At 40.6% G+C, this 20,336-nt stretch overlaps 1 long non-coding RNA gene across 1 annotated transcript; it reads right to left on the bottom strand.

Annotated features, from left to right (window-relative positions):
* Positions 1 to 2,328: 2,328 nt before the first annotated feature.
* On the bottom strand, positions 2,329 to 2,640 carry LOC115177718 (uncharacterized). Its single transcript, XR_003872465.1, has 2 exons — positions 2,610 to 2,640; positions 2,329 to 2,475 (listed from the first exon to the last, which is right to left on the bottom strand). It is a non-coding gene; the product is annotated as an uncharacterized LOC115177718 (long non-coding RNA).
* Positions 2,641 to 20,336: the final 17,696 nt, after the last annotated feature.

Raw genomic sequence — 20,336 nt, 5'->3', positions numbered from 1 at the left:
GACCTGAACGCACGAACAAAACAGAGGTATTTGGACATAACTATGGATTATTTGGAACAAAAACAACATTTCTTGTGGAAGTAGCAGTCCTGGGAGTGCATTCTGACGAAGATCAGCAAAGGTAATACCATTTTTCTAATACTAATTCTGAGTTTAGTGTGCACCGAACTTGTCAAAATAGCTAGCCGTGATGGCTGAGCTATGTACTCAAAATGTGGTTTCGCCGAAAAATCTGACATAGCGATTGCATAAAGGAGTTCTGTATCTATAATTCTTAAAATAATTATGTATTTTGTCAACGTTTATGATGAGTAATTTAGTAAATTCAGTTTTTTATATAAATATGAACTTGATTGAACAAAACATGCATGTATTGTATAACATAATGTCCTAGGAGTGTCATCTGATGAAGATCAAAGGTTAGTGCTTCATTTAGCTGTGCTTTGGGTTTTTGTGACATATATGCTTGCTTGGAAAATGGCTGTGTGATTATTTTTGGCTATGTACTCTCCTAACATAATCCAACGTTTTGCTTTCGCTGTAAAGCCTTTTTGAAATCGGACAACGTGGTTAGATTAACGAGAGTCTTATCTTTAAAATGGTGTAAAATAGTCGTATGTTTGAAAAATTTAAATCATTGCATTTTTGAGGTATTTGTATTTCGCGCCACGCTGTTCCACTGGCTGTTGAATAGAGTGGGACGGTCACTTCCCACCTAGCCCAGAGAGGTTAATGTACAGAGCCAGCCAAATGTTTGGACACCTACTCATTCAAGGGTTTTTCTTTATTTTTACTATTTTCTACATTGTAGAATAATAGTGAAGACATCAAAACTATTAAAAACACATATGGAATAACGTAGTAACCACAAGTGTTAATTTCTTATGGCTGGGTGGCAGTATTGAGTAGCTTGGATGACTGACGTGCCCAGAGTAAACTGCCTGCTACTCAGGCCCAGAAGCTAAGATTTGCATATTATTAGTAGATTTAGATAGAAAACACTCTGAAGTGTCTAAAACTGTTTGAATGCTGTCTGTGAGTATAATATAACTCATATGGCAGGCAAAAACCTGAGAAAAAAATCCAACCAGGAAGTGGGAAATCTGAGGTTTGTAGTTTTTCAAGTCTTTTCCTATCCAATATACAGTGTCTGTGGTGTCCTATTGCACTTCCTAAGGCTTCCACTAAATGTCAACAGTCTTTAGAACCTTGTTTCATGCTTCTACTGTGAATGGGGAGAGAATAAGAGCTCGAAGAGTCAGGTGTCCCAAAATAAGGCATCAATTCAGCCATGCGCACACCCGTGAGAGGTAGCTGAGTTCCATTGCATTTCTGAAGACAAAGGAATTCTCCGGTTGAAACCTTATTGCAGATTTATGATAAAAACATCCTAAAGATTGATTCTATACATCGTTTGACATGTTTCTATGAACTGTAATGGAATGTTTTGAGTTTTCGTCTGGCCTGCGCGTCGTGAATTTGGATTTGTGAACTGAAGGCGCAAACAAAAAGGAGTTATTTGGACATAAAGGATGAACTTTATAGAACAAAAGAAACATTTATTGTGGAACTGGGATTCCTGGGAGTGCATTCCGATGAAGATCATCAAAGGTAATTGAATATTTATAATGCTATTTCTGACTTTTGTTGACTCCAACATGGTGGATATTGTATGGCTTGTTTTTGTGTCTGAGCGCCGTACTCAGATTATTGCATGGTGTGCTTTTTCGATAAAGCTTTTTTGAAATCTGACACAGTGGTTGCATTAAGGAGAAGTTTATCTAAAGTTCCATGCATAACACTTGTAATTTCATCAACGTTTATGATGAGTATTTCTGTAAATTGATACAAAATCACCGGATGTTTTGGAGGCAAAACTTTTGACCAGTAGTGTAGAATAATATATCTGTAGATCAGATGTTAATGAAGCAATACAGACCACATTGAAGTGTCTTGAGTTTAGTTTGTGTGTTCTAGAGTCTTGTTAAGACAGGGGGGTTTGACTGGGACAGGCAATGTAACATCCATAATGTTTTGAGAAAATGTTTTTAAAAACATGCACCTTACATCAGATCATCTTGAAACTTTCTAAATCTAACTTTCATCAAGGTTTTATATGGTCTATTGGCTTCTCTCTTTTCATTGGCAGAATCCTTTTTCAGTGTTATGATATTCATAACATCCATATCCACCAGTCTATCTTCCTGTCAACTAACAGAACTCTGTTGGTTGTCCTGGTAACAGATACCAGTGGGCAGATCTACTGTATTTCTTCAAACTAAACTACAGCACTTACTTTGATGAGTCAAATCTGATCCTTTCTTCTCATTCTCCTCCTCTCACAGTTCCACTCAGCCCCGTTGTTTTCCTGCAGTCCACCAGCAGCACAGACAACCTCTTCATACCCAGCAGTAAGGTGCTACCAGGAGAGGCACGACACGGGGACTCCAGGAGGGAGGAAGGGCTAACGTTGTCCTGGTAACCATAAAGAGGGGACACAGACACATATCATTATGGATGCTGATGTCACTGTTGTCATGAAGTGCTTTACAGAACCCAGCCCAGACCCAGATAGAGCAAGCTGTATGCTAGACCAGACCAAGCTGTACCATCTGGTGTTCTGATCTGGAGAGACTCTTCTCTGCCTCGTCAGCATCAGGATGTTGTTGAAGCTCCCCAGAGGATCCAAAATAGTCATTTCTCTCTCCTGTGTGAACGAGAACATCAAACCGATTGTAAACTCATGACCATCTATTGCAATCATAGTCTTACAAGTGGCATGAATATGTCTAAAAAGGGCCTAAAAAGGCCACTTTCATCATGATTTTGTAGAATATTGTTTGTTTTGCAAATGTAAAGGGTCATTTAAATGGAATGGATGCTTTTACGTCCCTTTGATATTATAAGTAGAAATTATGCACCAATATTGAATTTTAAAAGCCTGTTATATTAGATGAGATGAACTTTAATGTAGACCACATGGAGAACGAGAATTCAATACATCGAAGTCCCAAAAAAATATGTACCAATGGCAGATTGTCCCTTAAACAATTCCTACAGTACTGAACAACATATTCAAGTGTAGAACTTCAGTAGAATGCCCCTTTAAAACAACACATTAGTTCTACAACTGCATAGTGTCCCTGTTTTTAACACAGTACTCACTGGTGGTAATCCGATCTTCAGCCTCCTCCTCCTTTTTCACTTCCAAAACGTCTTCCTCTTTTATTGAGATAGCCTCCTCTTCCTCTTTTGCTCTAAAAGGTTCTTCCTCTTCTTTCACTACATTCTCTTCTTTCAATGTGATAGCCTCCTCTTCCTCCTTTTTCATCCTGAAAGCTTCTACGTCTCCTTTCATCAGAGCTTTTTTATTCGTCTAGTTTAGTGACCTCATGATCCGAGAGATTAGCCTAGCGCTGTATCAATTTAACACATTTGCTAGTTTAACAAGCGAATTACGTTTAAATGAACTAGTAGATAGGTAAACAGAATTATGTTGAAAACACTAATAGTAATATACACAAGATTGGTCTAAAGAGCTTCAATGTTTGGGTTGTATGTTCACTAGCAAACCACCACGTTGGTTGAATCAGAAGCCTTTTGTCGCTGTTGAAGAAGCCTCCAGTTAGGCTTTTGTACAACTTCATATGGAAAAACAAGCCACATAAGATAAAGAGATGTTATCACCAACAGGGTTTGTGATGTCGGTCTAAATGTCTTAGACTTCACTCTCTTCAATCAGATATCAAAGGTCAACTGGATTAAAAGGTACATAAAAAATCCTCATAGCTTCTGGAATATTATACCTCATTTTGTTTTTCAGAAGTTCGGCGGGCTTCATTTTTTACTACAATGTCCATATATTGTGGGTAAAATTCCTGTGAAACTGGCGGTTTTTCACAAGCAGGCTTTAATGTGCTGGGCTTTGTTGTATAAACACAACTTTTCACCTCATAAATGTTTTATTTGGAACAATGGGTCAATATTACATAGAAATAAGATGTTATTTAACCATAAATGGTTCTCGAAAAACATTGTTCTTGTCAGCCAATTGGTTAATAACAGTGGGAATCTATTTACACGGAGAGAATTTATGGAAATATACAACTTTGAGGTTTCAAGCAAGGAATATGACACTGTTATTAAAGCTATACCTAGTGGGATAAAAACTTTACTTCAGAATAATACATATTTTGGAATATCTCCGATTGTAAGCGATAATCAGTTGAATGGCATTGGTCTACTAGATACGAAATTCAACAATCGTTTAATAAGGGATATTTTCCATGGGAAGTCTATTCCCTCTGCAATATTTTGTTGGGCTTCATCGTTTGATGTAAACTGGTGCCGTGCTTGGCTCACTCCACACAGATTTATGGTGACCAATAAAGTGAAGGAGATCTCCTTTAAGATAATCCATAGATGCTATCCGTGTAATAGCTTAATTTCTAAATATATATTTGACGTTACCAGTGAATGCAGTTTTTGTGAACTAGAAACTGAATCTATTGAACACTTATTCTGTAATTGTTTATATAGTGAAGTGTTTTGGACTGATGTAAAACTATATCTTAGCCGCAAATTGCATACAACCATTGATATTACTAAGTTTGACATATTATTTTACTACACTGATTCCACAATTGAACGTGAGTATGTCATAAATCTCTTTATTTTATTAGGAAAATCTTTCATCCATAAATCAAAATTTATGAAGAAAAAGCCCCTTTTCTTAATTTTTTTTATCTGATTTGGAACAGTACGTAGAATCTTTAAAACGATATGTCAAAAAAATGTATTCGATATGTCTGTATTTGATTTGACATAATAGTTTTTTTATTTTTCTCTAATTTCTTTGGAGTCCCTCTGGCTGTTATGTTATGTTTATGTTTTGCATGTTACTGTTATTTACAACAAGTTAAATAAAGATTTGTGCACAAAAAAAAAAAAAAAGAAGCCTCCAGTTCCGTCCACTAGATTATACGTCATGCAAGAAGCGTCACCTGAAATACTCATATCGCCATCTGCTGACTGAAATGGGTAAAGCAGATTGGAAAAATATTAATTACAATGTTTATTCTGGCGACCAATGTCATAAGATGTCATTTAAAAACAACCAGATGTTGTTTTCTCTTACTTCTTACAGCCAATACTTTCCTCCAGGGCTGACCTGCCCATTAGGCAGGATTAGGTGACAGATTAAAGAGTATTCATTTTTTTGTCATAGTTATACTGAACCCACTGCCTGCAAGCCGTTGTTAAATTTGCCTAAGTGATTTGTATTTTCCTTAAACTTTCTGAAGAGGAAACAGCCCAGAAATGTCCCTGTCTGAGTGCATTTGTCTACCACTATGTGTAGCTGGTAGCGATGATGCTAATGAAAACCATCTTCTGGTTGATAGAAAAGCTTAACAAGAAACCTTGTCAATTAAATGTTAACTACAAAGTAGTCTATGCCTACCTGGCAGAATGATATCATGATTATTTGCATCATTCCAGTTGTGATTTGTTCAGCAGACTCTGCAATCACATGTGTGCTACAGAGACACCACTAACCAAGCACAAAAATAAAAATATTTGAGATTTTTCACAGACTTCAAAAGAGAGAAAAACAGGGACATCAGAAACCTGGAAAAACTAAACGGAGAAAATGGAATTAGGTAAAAAAAGAAAAGAAAACAGATTTGATAGAGATGGTATATACAGATAGAGATGTTATAGGGCCCTAAATATTCTAGACATTTTCTCTCATTACTGGATTATCAAGGGATACTGTAGAGTAACAGCTGTATCCTGAAGTGACCTTTAACCTCCCTGCTCCTCAATACTTCTTCCACTGGATCAAAGCTTCAGCCAAGTAGGATACATGATAGTGGAAACCCATGGAGTAGGGTTGGATATAGTCATGGTAGGATACATGATAGTGGAAACACATGGAGTTGGGTTGGATATAATCATGGTAGGATACATTGAGCGGCAAGATGTTCTTTACCATTCGGTCATCAGATTTGCCACCAATGCTCCTTATAGGAAACCTCACTGCACTCTATACTCCTCTGTAAACTGGTTATCTCTGTATTCCAGTCACAAGACCCACTGGTTTAATGCTTATTTATAAAACCCTCTTAGGCCTCACTCCCCCCTATCTAAGATATCTACTGCAGCCCTCATCCTCCACATACAACACCCGTTCTGACAGTCACATTCTGTTAAATGTTCCCAAAGCACACACATCCCTGGGTCGCTCCTCTTTTCAGTTCGCTGCAGCTAGCGACGGGAACAAGCTGCAAAAAAACACTCAAACTGGACAGTTTTATCTCCAGTTTTATCTCCATCTCTTCATTTAAGGACTCAATCATGGACACTCTTACTGACAGTTGTGGCTTCTTCGTGTGATGTATTGTTGTCTCTACCTTCTTGCCTTTGTGCTCTTGTCTGTGCCCAATAATGTTTGTACCATGTTGTGCTGCTACCATGTTGTGTTTCTACCATGTTGTGTTTCTGCCATGTTGTGTTGCTACCACGTTGTTGTCACGTGGTGTTACTACCATGTTGTGTTGCTACCATGTTGTGTTTCTGCCATGTTGAGTTTCTACCATGTTGTGCTTCTACCATGTTGTTGTTATGTTGTGTTGCTACCATGTTGTGTTGCTGCCATGTTGTGTTTCTACCATGTCGTGTTCTACCATGTTGTGCTGCTACCATGTTGTTGTTATGTTGTGTTGCTACCATGTTGTGTTGCTGCCATGTTGTGCTGCTACCATGTTGTTGTTATGTTGTGTTGCTACCATGTTGTTGTCATGTGGTGTTGCAGACATGTTGTGTTGCAACCATGTTGTGTTGCTTCCATGTTGTGCTTCTACCATGTTGTGCTGCTACCATGTTGTTGTCATGTTGTGTTTCTACCATGTTGTTGTCATGTGGTGTTGCAAACATGTTGTGTTTCAACCATGCTGTGTTGCTACCATGTTGTGCTGCTACCATGTTGTCCTGCTACCATGTTGTTGTTATGTTGTGTTGCTACCATGTTGTTGTTATGTGGTGTTGCTACATGTAATAATAACATATGTGATTTATATACATTTCTTTAGTAATAAAACATTAGTGACATAATTTAGTATTTAATATTACATAGTAAACTTTATTAATTGTAATATGTATGTTTAAATGTATGTTCTAAAGTTTTTGAATAAAATAAAAGGTTTGAAAGAAAATGTAATTTTCAATGAATTAAATCTTTCTCAAATTCAAATTCAAGCTGCTTTATTGGTATGAAAAACATTGCCAAAGCAACAATGTATACAATATACATTGTAATACAATTATAAACAATAACAAATAATATAAAATGGCATTAAATAATAATACAAAATTAAATATAAAAATAATAACAATAGAATAGTAGTAAAATAATAGTAAAATAGTAGAATGTAATTAATGTAATACTCTAAATATGGAAAATGAATATATAACTAAGTTATAACTAAATAACAGTCATCTTCACCATTACATCAGTACTACAACTACTATCATCATTACCACCACCATCACTAAACTGTTATCATTACCATTACCACCCATACCACTACTATTTGGAATGATAAACAACAATAATAATAGTAATAACAATTATAGTAATAATAAGTAAGTTACTGCTTACTATGCAGATGTTATTATTCAGTGTCCCTCAGGCTATGGCAGGCAAATACATATTTGGCTGCAAGAGGAGCCATTGCTCCTTCGCCCATGAGTATTTTTAGTTTTTCCTCTGGGTTTAATAAGTTCAAATTTGGAATAAATGTAGTCATTTCTGTGAATAAGGAATCTCTTTGTGAGGAATATTTATCACAGAAAAGGAGAAAGTGCATCTCTGTCTCTACCTCCCCTGTCGTGCAGTGACCACATACACGCTCCTCTTTGGGTAGCCATGTCTTTTTATGTCTGCCGGTTTCTATTGCCAATCGGTGGTCACTCAGCCTGTACTTGGTAAGGATCTGTCTCTGCCAGGTGGTCACTCAGCCTGTACTTGGTAAGGATCTGTCTCTGCCAGGTGGTCACTCAGCCTGTACTTGGTAAGGATCTGTCTCTGCTTCGTATCTCTGACAGAGTAGAGATAATCAGACAATTCATATTCTCTGTTTAGGGTCAGATAGCAATTTAGTCGGCTTTGGGATTTTGTTTCGTTTTTCCAATGTTGTAAATATGAGTCCTTTGATTGGTTCAGGATTTTTTTTATTTGAATTCTTTCTTTTGAAGCAGTGCTGGTGTCAGCTTGGTTGGTGAGGTCCAACACCAGCTGACTGAGAGGGCTCATTTCTGGGCTCAGCTCTTGGGTTCGGAGTGCTTTAAATTGCAGACTTGAATTTGGACTTGAATTTAGATGTAGCCAAAATTTTAATTATCTTTTCTGTATTTTCATTATTACTGGAAAGCGGCCCAATTCTGCCCTACATGCATTAGTTGGTGTATTTCTCTGGACTTGTAGGATTTTCCGACAGAATTCTGCATGTAGGGCTTCAATTGGATGTTTGTCCCACATTTTAAAGTCCAGTTTATTGAGTGGCCCCCAAACCTCACTTCCGTAAAGAGCTATTAGTAGGATTACACTGTCAAATATTTTGGTCCAAATTCTAATTGGGATGTTGATTTTGAATAATTTCATTTTTATTGCACACAATGCTCTGCGGGCTTTTTCTTTGAGTGCATTCACTGCCATATTAAAGTTTCCCGATGCAGATATGGTCAGACCAAGGTAGGTGTAATTTTTAGTGTGTTCAATGATGGTGTTGTTCAGGGTGAATTTATATTTGTGTTTCTGAAATCTGGTTTTCTTTTGGAAAATCATGATTTTCATTTTTTGGAAATTTTCTGCCAGGGCCCAATTATGGCAATATTGCTCTAGAATATTAATGTTCTGTTGAAGACCTTCTTTGGTTGGTGATAGAAGTACCAAGTCATCAGCATATAGCAGGTATTTCACCTCTGTGTCAAATAGTGTGAGTCCTGGGGCTGGAGAATGGTCCAACATGTCTGCTAATTCATTGATATAAATGTTAAGGTTTGGACTCAAACTGCAGCCTTGTCTCACACCTCGACATTGTGAAAATAATTCTGTTCTTTCGTTTTTGATTTTTATTGCACATTTATTTTCTGTGTACATACATTTTATTAAGTCATACACCTTACCACCAAGCCCATTTTGTAGAATTTTGTAGAATAGCCCTTCATGCCAAATAGAATCAAATGCTTTTTTAAAGTCAATAAAGCAAGCAAAGATTTTGCCCTCTTTTTTTTGGTGGACGTGTTTATTAATTAGTGTGTGTAAGGTGTATATATGGTCAGTAGTGCAATGGTTAAGGGAGAAAGGCAATTTGACATTTACTTATGTAACGCCCTGGCCATAGAGAGGGGTTTTTTGTTCTTTATTTTGGTTAGGCCAGGGTGTTACATTGGGTGGGCGTTCTATGTTCGTTTTCTAGGTTTTTTGTATTTCTTTGTTTTGGGCCGTGTGTGGCTCCCAATCAGGCACAGCTGAAGTTCGTTGTTGCTGATTGGGAGTCACACATAAGGAGCATGTTTTTCCTTTGGGTTTTGTGGGTAATTGTTTCTGTTGAGTGTTTTGCACCTGACAGGACTGTATGGCTGTCAGTTTTCTCATTTTGTGTAGTGTTCTTTATTAAATTAAAATCATGATGAACACTAACTCCGCTGCACCTTGGTCTACTCTCTCCCGGCAGCCGTTACAACTTATTACATTTTTTTCTTGAAGAAAGGTTTGAATTCTTGAATTCAAAATGCTACAGAAAACCTTTCCCAAGTTACTGTTTACGCAAATTCCCCTGTAATTATTGGGGTCTGATTTGTCTCCACTTTTGTGGATAGGGGAGATGAGCCACTGGTTCGAGACATCAGGGAAGCAGCCAGAAGTTAAAACCATGTTGAACAATTTAAGCACAGCATTTTGCAACTCAGATGTGCTGCTTTTCAGCATTTCATTTCTGATGTTGCCTAGACCACAGACCTTCTTTGATTTAATAGATTTGAGCTTTTCATTTAGTTCTTGTTGGGTTATTGGGTAATCTAATGGATTTTGGTTGTTTTTAATGACTGATTCAAGGATGTTCAATTTTTCTTTAATTTCTAATTGGTTCTGTTGTAAGTCTTTTTGTGGGATATTTTTGTATAGATTATCAAAATACGTTTTCCAAATTCCTACATCTTGTATGGCTAATTCTTGTGGATTTGTTGTGCTTAAATTGTTCCACATGTCCCAGAACTGATTTTGGTCAATTGCGTTTTCAATTTAATCAAGTGTCTTGTTGGTATAATTAAATTTCTTGCGTTTCAGTGTTTGTTAATACTGTTTCAGAGTTTCAAAGTATTCATATCGTAGCTCTGGGTTGTTTTGCTGCTTATGTTTTTCGTTTGACATTTGTCTTAGGCGTTTTCTAATTGTTTTACATTCATTATCAAACCATTTATCAGACACATTTTGTTTTTTGTTTCTGATGTTGCATTTCTTTGGTTTTCTCAAATTTGCTTTCGATGCTGCTTTTTGGAATATGCAGTTGATGTTTTGAGTAGCCGAATTGACACCTTCTTTATTGTTTTGGTATTGTGAGTTATTGAAAAACTGTATAGAGTTCATCATTTCATTTGAGTTCAACGTTTCAATGAATCTCTCTGCACTGTTTGGAGCCCATCTGTACGATGGGTTTATGTTGTAGAGTTTATTGGGCTGTTTTTTTGAATGAGTATTGCCGGTTAATTTCTTCAGAAACACGTTGATCTGACTGTGATCTGACAGTGGTGTCTGTGGTCTGACAGTGAATGCACTAATGGAGGAGGGGTCGATGTCAGTGATGGCATAATCGACTACACTTGTCCCAAGAGCTGAGCAGTAAGTAAACCGACCTAAAGAGTCCCCTCTGATTCTGCCATTAAGCATGTATAGGCCTAAGGCTCGACAGAGATGCACTAACTCCTTCCCATTTTTGTTCAGTATTTGGTCAGGACTGTTTCTATTATTTATAATAGGGCTACTGTACAAGGAGGGGTGTCCACATATGTGGTGGTTACCTCCCTCATCAGTGTAGTCAGGCTCAGAACCTGTTCTTGCATTGAAATCTCCACAAAGAAGCACTTTACCCTCTGCCTGAAATGTAATGATTTCTGTGTGGAGATTGTCGAAAAACTGATCATCATAATATGGTGAATCTGAAGGAGGAGCATAAGCTGCACATATGTATACATCATTGTCACAGTAGATTGTACCTTTGTTAAGTTTTAGCCAAATGTGACTGGTACCTTTTTTCATTTCATTCAGTGCTAAGTCCTGCTTATGCCAAATGATGATTCCACCTGAGTCTCGGCCCAGTTTAACATTTTTATGTTTGATTGATGGTAGTAAACTTTCTCTATAGCCTGAGGGACACTGAGTATCTATGTCTCCACGACACCATGTTTCCAGTAGGATTATGATGTCCTGTCCCTTGATGTTTTTAATCAATTCTGGATTTGTTGTTTTATAACCAAAATGTGAAGAGTATAGTCCCTGGATATTCCAAGAGCTGATAGTTAATGATCTCATTTATAATAAGTGATATTCACTGGTTTGAGTAAAGTACATTGAAAAAAAAATAATAATAATATACATACATACATACATACATACATACATACATACATACATACATACATACATACATACATACATACATACATACATTACTATAATACCGGTGCCAATAAAATTAAGAATAGTTGTAAACAAATGAATAAGAATGGAATAAGATTGCATGAAAAATAAGTGCAATGCAATCTGCAACTGTGTGTGTGTGTGTGTGTGTGTGTGTGTGTGTGTGTGTGAATTAAAGAGTCTGTCTAGCTCAGTAGTCTGCATATTAGTTGCAGTAGTTGGCGCACCTCTCCTATCTCTGATTGTTCTAGGTGTCTTTTGCCAGAGGTTACCTCAGCATATGTAGGCTGATGATCTGAATGATACATGGTGTGGACTGCATCATGTGGTGTACTTCTCTGAAGGACAGTGTTCTGTCCGACCCTGGAGTAGTGATCAGAGCTGCGTTGTGATGGGCCAGGTCTAGTAGAGCTGTGTTGTGATGGGCCTGGTCTAGTAGAGCTGTGATGTGTTGGGCCTGGTCTAGTAGAGCTGTGTTGTGATGGGCCTGGTCTAGTAGAGCTGTGTTGTGATGGGCCAGGTCTAGTAGAGCTGTGTTGTGATGGGACGGGTCTAGTCGTGCTGTCCTGAGGCGGGTCTAGTCTGGTAAATCTGTGTTGTGATGGGCCTGGTCTAGTAGAGCTGTGTTGTGATGGGCCAGGTCTAGTAGAGCTGTGTTGTGATGGGCCAGGTCTAGTAGAGCTGTGTTGTGATGGGCCAGGTCTAGTAGAGCTGTGTTGTGATGGGCCTGGTCTAGTAGAGCTGTGTTGTGATGGGCCAGGTCTAGTAGAGCTGTGTTGTGATGGGCCAGGTCTAGTAGAGCTGTGTTGTGATGGGACGGGTTTAGTCGTGCTGTCCTGAGGCGGGTCTGGTCTGGTAAATCTGTGTTGTGATGGGCCTGGTCTAGTAGAGCTGTGTTGTGATGGGACGGGTCTAGTCGTGCTGTCCTGAGGCGGGTCTGGTCTGGTAAATCTGTGTTGTGATGGGCCTGGTCTAGTCGTGCTGTCCTGAGGCGGGTCTGGTCTGGTAAATCTGTGTTGTGATGGGCCTGGTCTAGTAGAGCTGTGCTGTAATAAGCCGTGTCTGGCTCTTCTCTCCTGGGGATGGTGGAGGTACTGTTGTTTCAGAATGTGGGGCGGGGGACCTCTGTTGCTGGGGTGATGGGTGTGTGGGTCCCTGCCAAGTGATGCATTTTTTAGGTCCTTGGCAAAGGTTCTGATACTGTCCTGATCCAGATGTACATTATCGTATAAGTGTTGACATGTCAGAGTGGGGACGTGAGCTGTTCTGACGTTGAGCAGTGAGGCACAGTCCACAGTGATCTGTTGATTTATTTTGTTGATCAACTGTCCTGGGAAGTCTTTTCTTGGTAGGATGTCTCAGTCTTTGAAAGGGTAATTTATCTCTCTCCCTCTCTCTCCCCCTTGACTGGGAATGTTAAGGGTGAAGAAGTTGTGAATCTCGGGGGGCCCTTGCACACAGGGGAACAATATGTACACAAAATAACTGACAACCTGGACACCCAGGTGTCTTTCAAAACATCTGTTTTACTAACGACCTAAAGAGATCATTTTTACCCTTTTAAAAATAGTTAAAGGGGAGATGTCCAGGGGATGTCTCAGTCTTTGAAAGGGTCATTGCAATATGTAAGATGTCCCCTTTACTGATGACCTAAACAGATAAATTTTACCCCCCATAAAAGAGTGTCCAAGGGATGTCTCAGTCAACCCCCCCAAATAAGCCCCAGAGGCCTCACACCATCCTCTTTGAAAGGTTTATTGTACTCTTTAACTATGCTTCCTTTACTGACGACCTAAACAGATCAGATTTAATGGTCAAGAGGTTGTTTTCTATTGATGAAGGAATAAATGATTGAGAGGATATAGACCACAAAAAAAAAAGATAATTGTATTGTTAACGATGTGCCCTTTACTAATGACGTAAACAGATCATTTACCCCATCAATAACCTTTTACTGCAGGGGGCTAAAATAGGGGCCTTCAATGCTGCAGAAATGTTTTGGTACCCTTCCCCAGATCTGTGCCTCAACACAATTATGTCTCGAAGCTCTACGGACAATTCCTTCAACCTCATGCCTAGGTTTTTGCTCTGACATGCACTGTCAACTGGGAGACCTTATATAGACAGGGGTGTGCCTTTCCAAATCATGTCCAATCAATTGAATTTACCACAGATGGAATCCAATCAAGTTGTAGAAATATCTCAAGGATGATCAATGGAAACAGGATGCAGCTGAGCTCAATTTCGAGTCTCATAGCAAAGGGTCTGAATACTTATGTAAATCATTTTTTTGAGTTTAATACATTTGCAAAAATTTATAAAAAGCTTGTTTCTGCTTTGTCATTATGGGGTATTGTGTGTAGATTGCTGAAGAAATTGTTTAATTTAATCAATTTTAGAATAAGATGTAACGTAACAAAATGTTTAAAAAGTCAAGGGGTCTGAATACTTTCCAAAAAAACTAAGTGATTGAGGAGAGAGCATCATTGCTATATTCTAATTAAAATCATTGACCCATAAGAGAACACATGACCAAAGCAAGGTGTGACCCATATAGAATTAAAACAACATTCATCTTAATGAGAAATATAATCGAATAAACAAATGTTTGCATAACTAAAGACATGAAAACTGGTGGGAACATTGTATTTAGCTAGGATTTCATAAGGCCAGGAAGGTCATTGAGAATAACAATAGACAATAGTTATTGTTGCTAGTTTAAGGATGAAGATAGTGAAGGTTCATCAATGTTAAGGATGTTTTTTAATTTGACGTGGAAACAATGTTTACTCAACCAGTGGGAGGCTTGTAAATGCCCTCAGGAAAGTGGAATGTGTCACGCCCTGACCATAGAGAGCCCTTGGTTCTCTATGGTATAGTAGGTCAGGGCGTGTCTGGGGGTGTTCTATGTTGTTTATTTCTATGTTGGTGTGCTTGGTATGGTTCCCAATCAGAGGCAGCTGTTTAGCGTTGTCTCTGATTGGGGATCATATTTAGGCAGCCATTTCCCCATTGTGTTTTGTGGGATCTTGTTTTTGTGTAGGTGCCTGTTAGCACTTCACTCTCTTCATGTTTTGTTTGATCATTTATTGTTTTTGTATTTTGCTGAAGTTTCACGTTATAATAAAGATGTGGAACGCTACTCACGCTGCGCCTTGTTCCAATCATTACGACGAACGTGACAGAATGAGGAAGTCTTCATTGAGACAATCATGAAACAGCAATCCGTGGCAGAGTTGTGGTAGATATTATAAGGATCTGCTGGAGTCCAAGTCAAACCAAGATTCTTTATTTCTGAGCTCAGAGAGAATAACAGAGTTTGGTATTTTATAAGGATCCCCATTAGCTGTTGCAAAAGCAGCAGCTACTCTTCCTGGGGTCCACACAAAACATGACACATAATACAACATCAATAGACAAGAAGAGCTCAAGGACAGAACTACATACATTTTGTAAAAGGCACACGTAGCCTACATATCAATGCATACACACAAACTACCTAGGTCAAATAGGGAGAGGCGTTGTGCCGTGAGGTGTTGCTTTATCTGTTTTTTGAAACCATGTTTGCTGTTTATTTGAGCAATATTAGATGGAAGGAAGTTCCATGCAATATGGGCTCTATATAATACTGTACGCTTTCTTGAATTTGTTCTGGAATCTTGGGGACTGTGAAAAGACCCCCGGTGGCATGTCTGGTGGGATAAGTGTGTGTCAGAGCTGTGTGTAAGTTGACTTGTAAGAACTGTGATGATATCTGTACATTATAGGAACACCTGTGATGACAAAAGTACAATGATTCCTCTTTTGCTTTAGCTTGATATTAAGAATCAGTGGTAGACACCTTGCAAGTGCATGAAAAGGTCAACTGTACAAAGTCAGAAATCTGTGTGTTGAAACTATATTTTAGGTAACAGATGGATAAAGGGAACTAAGAGTTCCTGTTGATACTATGTTCCAGTCTTACTTCCAGTCTGACATGATAGCAATAAGGGGAAGAGTGATTGGGAAACTAACTGCCAATAACACAATAAGCTGAACTCCACCTAGCAGAGACATCTTTGTATTAGCAACTATTAATTATGAGCTTATATGGTATTAAAGTTAGGGCGGGGTGATCCTCAGTAGGGGATAAAAAGGGAAAACACCATCTTTTGAACTGAGTGTCTTGCTGATAAGAAAATTATCTAATAAAGGTAAATGAATCAATAAACCATGATGAATTATTAGTCATACAGCATGGTTAATGAATTATCAATATAATGATCAATGTAGTGATCGATTGGTCTGATTAGTTCCAGAAAGTCCAGGAACCACTGGAGAGGGAGCAGGGGACAGATGGTAAATAGAGTAAAACTTCAAAGGGTTCCTAACCTTGAGGGAAAGGAACAGGCTGAGCTAGGTAGTGATAAACAGTGTGGGAAGTCAATGGGGGATGCAGGTCACCAACAGTTTGTGTGTAAATGCATGTGCGTAAGTAAGCAAGAACTATAAAATGACTGTTTTGTTATCCTGACCTCAGAACGTTCTCTGAATAAAGCTACAGAAACCTTTTGCAGAAAGCTGAGTCCTTGCCTAATTATTTAACCCATTGTCTTACAAACCTTGGGCATTAGTCAAGGCGAATTGATTATTGATTATTATCATCAAGATATCAAATTATTCTAACACTTGCTTGCAAATTGCTGTAAGTGTATACTCCGGGTTGCAATCCTTAATAAAAAAATTAACCTCTGATCAAATAAGTTTTCCTGTGGCCTCTTGTGTGCATATAGGGCAGAATTCCCTTACAGACTATGCAAACAATTTAGGATTTTCAACACATTCATGTTTCTTATAAAAAGAAGTGTCTCTCCTCAACTCCTCAACTCTTAGGCAAAACGTGCCGCTCTGTTCTGGGCCAGCTGCAGCTTAACTAGGTATTTCCTTTACATTTACATTTAAGTCATTTAGCAGACGCTCTTATCCAGAGCGACTTACAAATTGGTGCATTCACCTTATGATATCCAGTGGAACAACCACTTTACAATAGTGCATCTAAATCTTTTAAGGGGGGGGGGTTAGAAGGATTACTTTATCCTATCCCAGGTATTCCTTAAAGAGGTGGGGTTTCAGGTGTCTCCGGAAGGTGGTGATTGACTCCGCTGTCCTGGCGTCGTGAGGGAGCTTGTTCCACCATTGGGGTGCCAGAGCAGCGAACAGTTTGGACTGGGCTGAGCGGGAACCGTGCTTCCTCAGAGGTAGGGGGGCCAGCAGGCCAGAGGTGGATGAACGCAGTGCCCTTGTTTGGGTGTAGGGCCTGATCAGAGCCTGAAGGTATGGAGGTGCCGTTCCCCTCACAGCTCCGTAGGCAAGCACCATGGTCTTGTAGCGGATGCGAGCTTCAACTGGAAGCCAGTGGAGAGAGCGGAGGAGTGGGGTGATGTGAGAGAACTTGGGAAGGTTGAACACCAGATGGGCTGCGGCGTTCTGGATGAGTTGTAGGGGTTTAATGGCACAGGCAGGGAGCCCAGCCAACAGCGAGTTGCAGTAATCCAGACAGGAGATGACAAGTGCCTGGATTAGGACCTGCATCGCTTCCTGTGTGAGGCAGGGTCGTACTCTGCGAATGTTGTAGAGCATGAACCTACAGGATCGGGTCACCGCCTTGATGTTAGTGGAGAACGACAGGGTGTTGTCCACGATCACGCCAAGGTTCTTAGCACTCTGGGAGGAGGACACAAGGGAGTTGTCAACCGTGATGGCGAGATCATGGAACGGGCAGTCCTTCCCCGGGAGGAAGAGCAGCTCCGTCTTGCCGAGGTTCAGCTTGAGGTGGTGATCCGTCATCCACACTGATATGTCTGCCAGACATGCAGAGATGCGATTCGCTGCTTGGTATCAGAAGGGGGAAAGGAGAAGATTAATTGTGTGTCGTCTGCATAGCAATGATAGGAGAGACCATGTGAGGATATGACAGAGCCAAGTGACTTGGTGTATAGCGAGAATAGGAGAGGGCCTAGAACAGAGCCCTGGGGGACACCAGTGGTGAGAGCGCGTGGTGCGGAGACAGATTCTCGCCACGCCACCTGGTAGGAGCGACCTGTCAGGTAGGACGCAATCCAAGCGTGGGCCGCGCCGGAGATGCCCAACTCGGAGAGGGTGGAGAGGAGGATCTGATGGTTCACAGTATCAAAGGCAGCAGATAGGTCTAGAAGGATGAGAGCAGAGGAGAGAGAGTTAGCTTTAGCAGTGCGGAGAGCCTCCGTGACACAGAGAAGAGCAGTCTGTTGAATGCCCAGTCTTGAAACCTGACTGATTAGGATCAAGAAGGTCATTCTGAGAGAGATAGCAGGAGAGCTGGCCAAGGACGGCACGTTCAAGAGTTTTGGAGAGAAAAGAAAGAAGGGATACTGGTCTGTAGTTGTTGACATGGGAGGGATCGAGTGTAGGTTTTTTCAGAAGGGGTGCAACTCTCGCTCTCTTGAAGACGGAAGGGACGTAGCCAGCGGTCAAGGATGAGTTGATGAGCGAGGTGAGGTAGGGGAGAAGGTCTCCGGAAATGGTCTGGAGAAGAGAGGAGGGGATAGGGTCAAGTGGGCAGGTTGTTGGGCGGCCGGCCGTCACAAGACGCGAGATTTCATCTGGAGAGAGAGGGGAGAAAGAGGTCAAAGCACAGGGTAGGGCAGTGTGAGCAGGACCAGCGGTGTCGTTTGACTTAGCAAACGAGGATCGGATATCGTCAACCTTCTTTTCAAAATGGTTGACGAAGTCATCCGCAGAGAGGGAGGAGGGGGGGGAGGGGGAGGAGGATTCAGGAGGGAGGAGAAGGTAGCAAAGAGCTTCCTAGGGTTAGAGGCAGATGCTTGGAATTTAGAGTGGTAGAAAGTGGCTTTAGCAGCAGAGACAGAAGAGGAGAATGTAGAGAGGAGGGAGTGAAAGGATGCCAGGTCCGCAGGGAGGCGAGTTTTCCTCCATTTCCGCTCGGCTGCCCGGAGCCCTGTTCTGTGAGCTCGCAGTGAGTCGTCGAGCCACGGAGCCACGGAGCAGGAGGGGAGGACCGAGCCGGCCTGGAGGATAGGGGACAGAGAAAATCAAAGGATGCAGAAAGGGAGGAGAGGAGGGTTGAGGAGGCAGAATCAGGAGATAGGTTGGAGAAGGTTTGAGCAGAGGGAAGAGATGATAGGATGGAAGAGGAGAGAGTAGCGGGAGAGAGAGAGCGAAGGTTGAGACGGCGCAATACCATCCGAGTAGGGGCAGAGTGAGAAGTGTTGGATGAGAGCGAGAGGGAAAAGGATACAAGGTAGTGGTCGGAGTCTTGGAGGGGAGTTGCAATGAGATTAGTGGAAGAACAGCATCTAGTAAAGATGAGGTCAAGCGTATTGCCTGCCTTGTAAATAGGGGGGAAGGTGAGAGGGTGAGGTCAAAAGAGGAGAGGAGTGCAAAGAAGGAGGCAGAGAGGAATGATTCAAAGGTAGACGTGGGGAGGTTATTAAAGTCACCCAGAACTGTGAGAGGTGAGCCATCCTCAGGAAAGGAACTTATCAAGGCGTCAAGCTCATTGATGAACTCTCCAAGGGAACCTGGAGGGCGATAAATGATAAGGATTTTAAGCTTGAAAGGGCTGGTAACTGTGACAGCATGGAATTCAAATGAGGAGATAGACAGATGGGTCAGGGGAGAAAGAGAGAATGTCCACTTGGGAGAGATGAGGATTCCAGTGCCACCACCTGGCTCGATGCTCTAGGGGTATGCGAGAATACGTGGGCAGACGAGGAGAGAGCAGTAGGAGTAGCAGTGTTATCTGTGGTAATCCATGTTTCCGTCAGCGCCAGGAAGTCTAGGGACTGGAGGGTAGCATAGGCTGAGATGACCTCTGCCTTGTTGGCCGCAGACCGGCAGTTCCAGAGGCTGCCGGAGACCTGGAACTCCACGTGGGTCGTGTGCGCTGGGACCACCAGGTTAGAGTGGCAGCGGCCACGCGGTGTGAAGCGTTTGTATGGCCTGTGCAGAGGGGAGAGAACAGGGATAGACAGGCACATAGTTGACAAGCTACAGAAGTGTTGTTTCTTGTATTATTGTCTCTTGTGTCTTTAGAGAACTGTTTCACTTTGATATCCTTTTTCTTCTGTCCTGATTTTCTCTTTCTTTTCTTCTGTTAACTAGATATTCTTTGTTATTCTTTGTTAGCTTGCTAGCTTCTTCCAAAAGAGTCCCTAGCAACTGCTTAGCAACTGGTAAACAATTCAGCTAGCTAAGATAACTACAATTTTATGAAAAATAGTAACTTTTTTCAAAAGCCTATCTTCTTTGTTTGTTGCTTGTTTTTTCTCCTATTCAGTCTTGCAGTTCTTTTGATTTTTTCCGATGTACTTCACTCTAAAAACCATGTAAATTTCAATATTTGTAGGAGCTCATTTTTCAGCTGCTGCTGCTCAAATTGGAATTCCGTCAAGTTCTTGCACATAGGGCAGAATTCCCTTATAGACTATACAAACAATTTGGGATTTTCAACACATTCATGTTTCTTATAAAAAGAAGTGATGCAGTCAACTCTTAGCCAAGAGAGACTGGCTTGCATAGTATTTATATAAGCCCTTTGATTACAATTAAGAGCAAAACGTGCTGCTCTGTTCTGGGCCAGCTGCAGCTTAACTAGGTC

This window comes from Salmo trutta, chromosome 38 (assembly GCF_901001165.1).
Source record: "Salmo trutta chromosome 38, fSalTru1.1, whole genome shotgun sequence".
Lineage (NCBI taxonomy): Eukaryota > Metazoa > Chordata > Actinopteri > Salmoniformes > Salmonidae > Salmo > Salmo trutta.
This window is presented reverse-complemented; position numbering and strand designations above follow the sequence as displayed.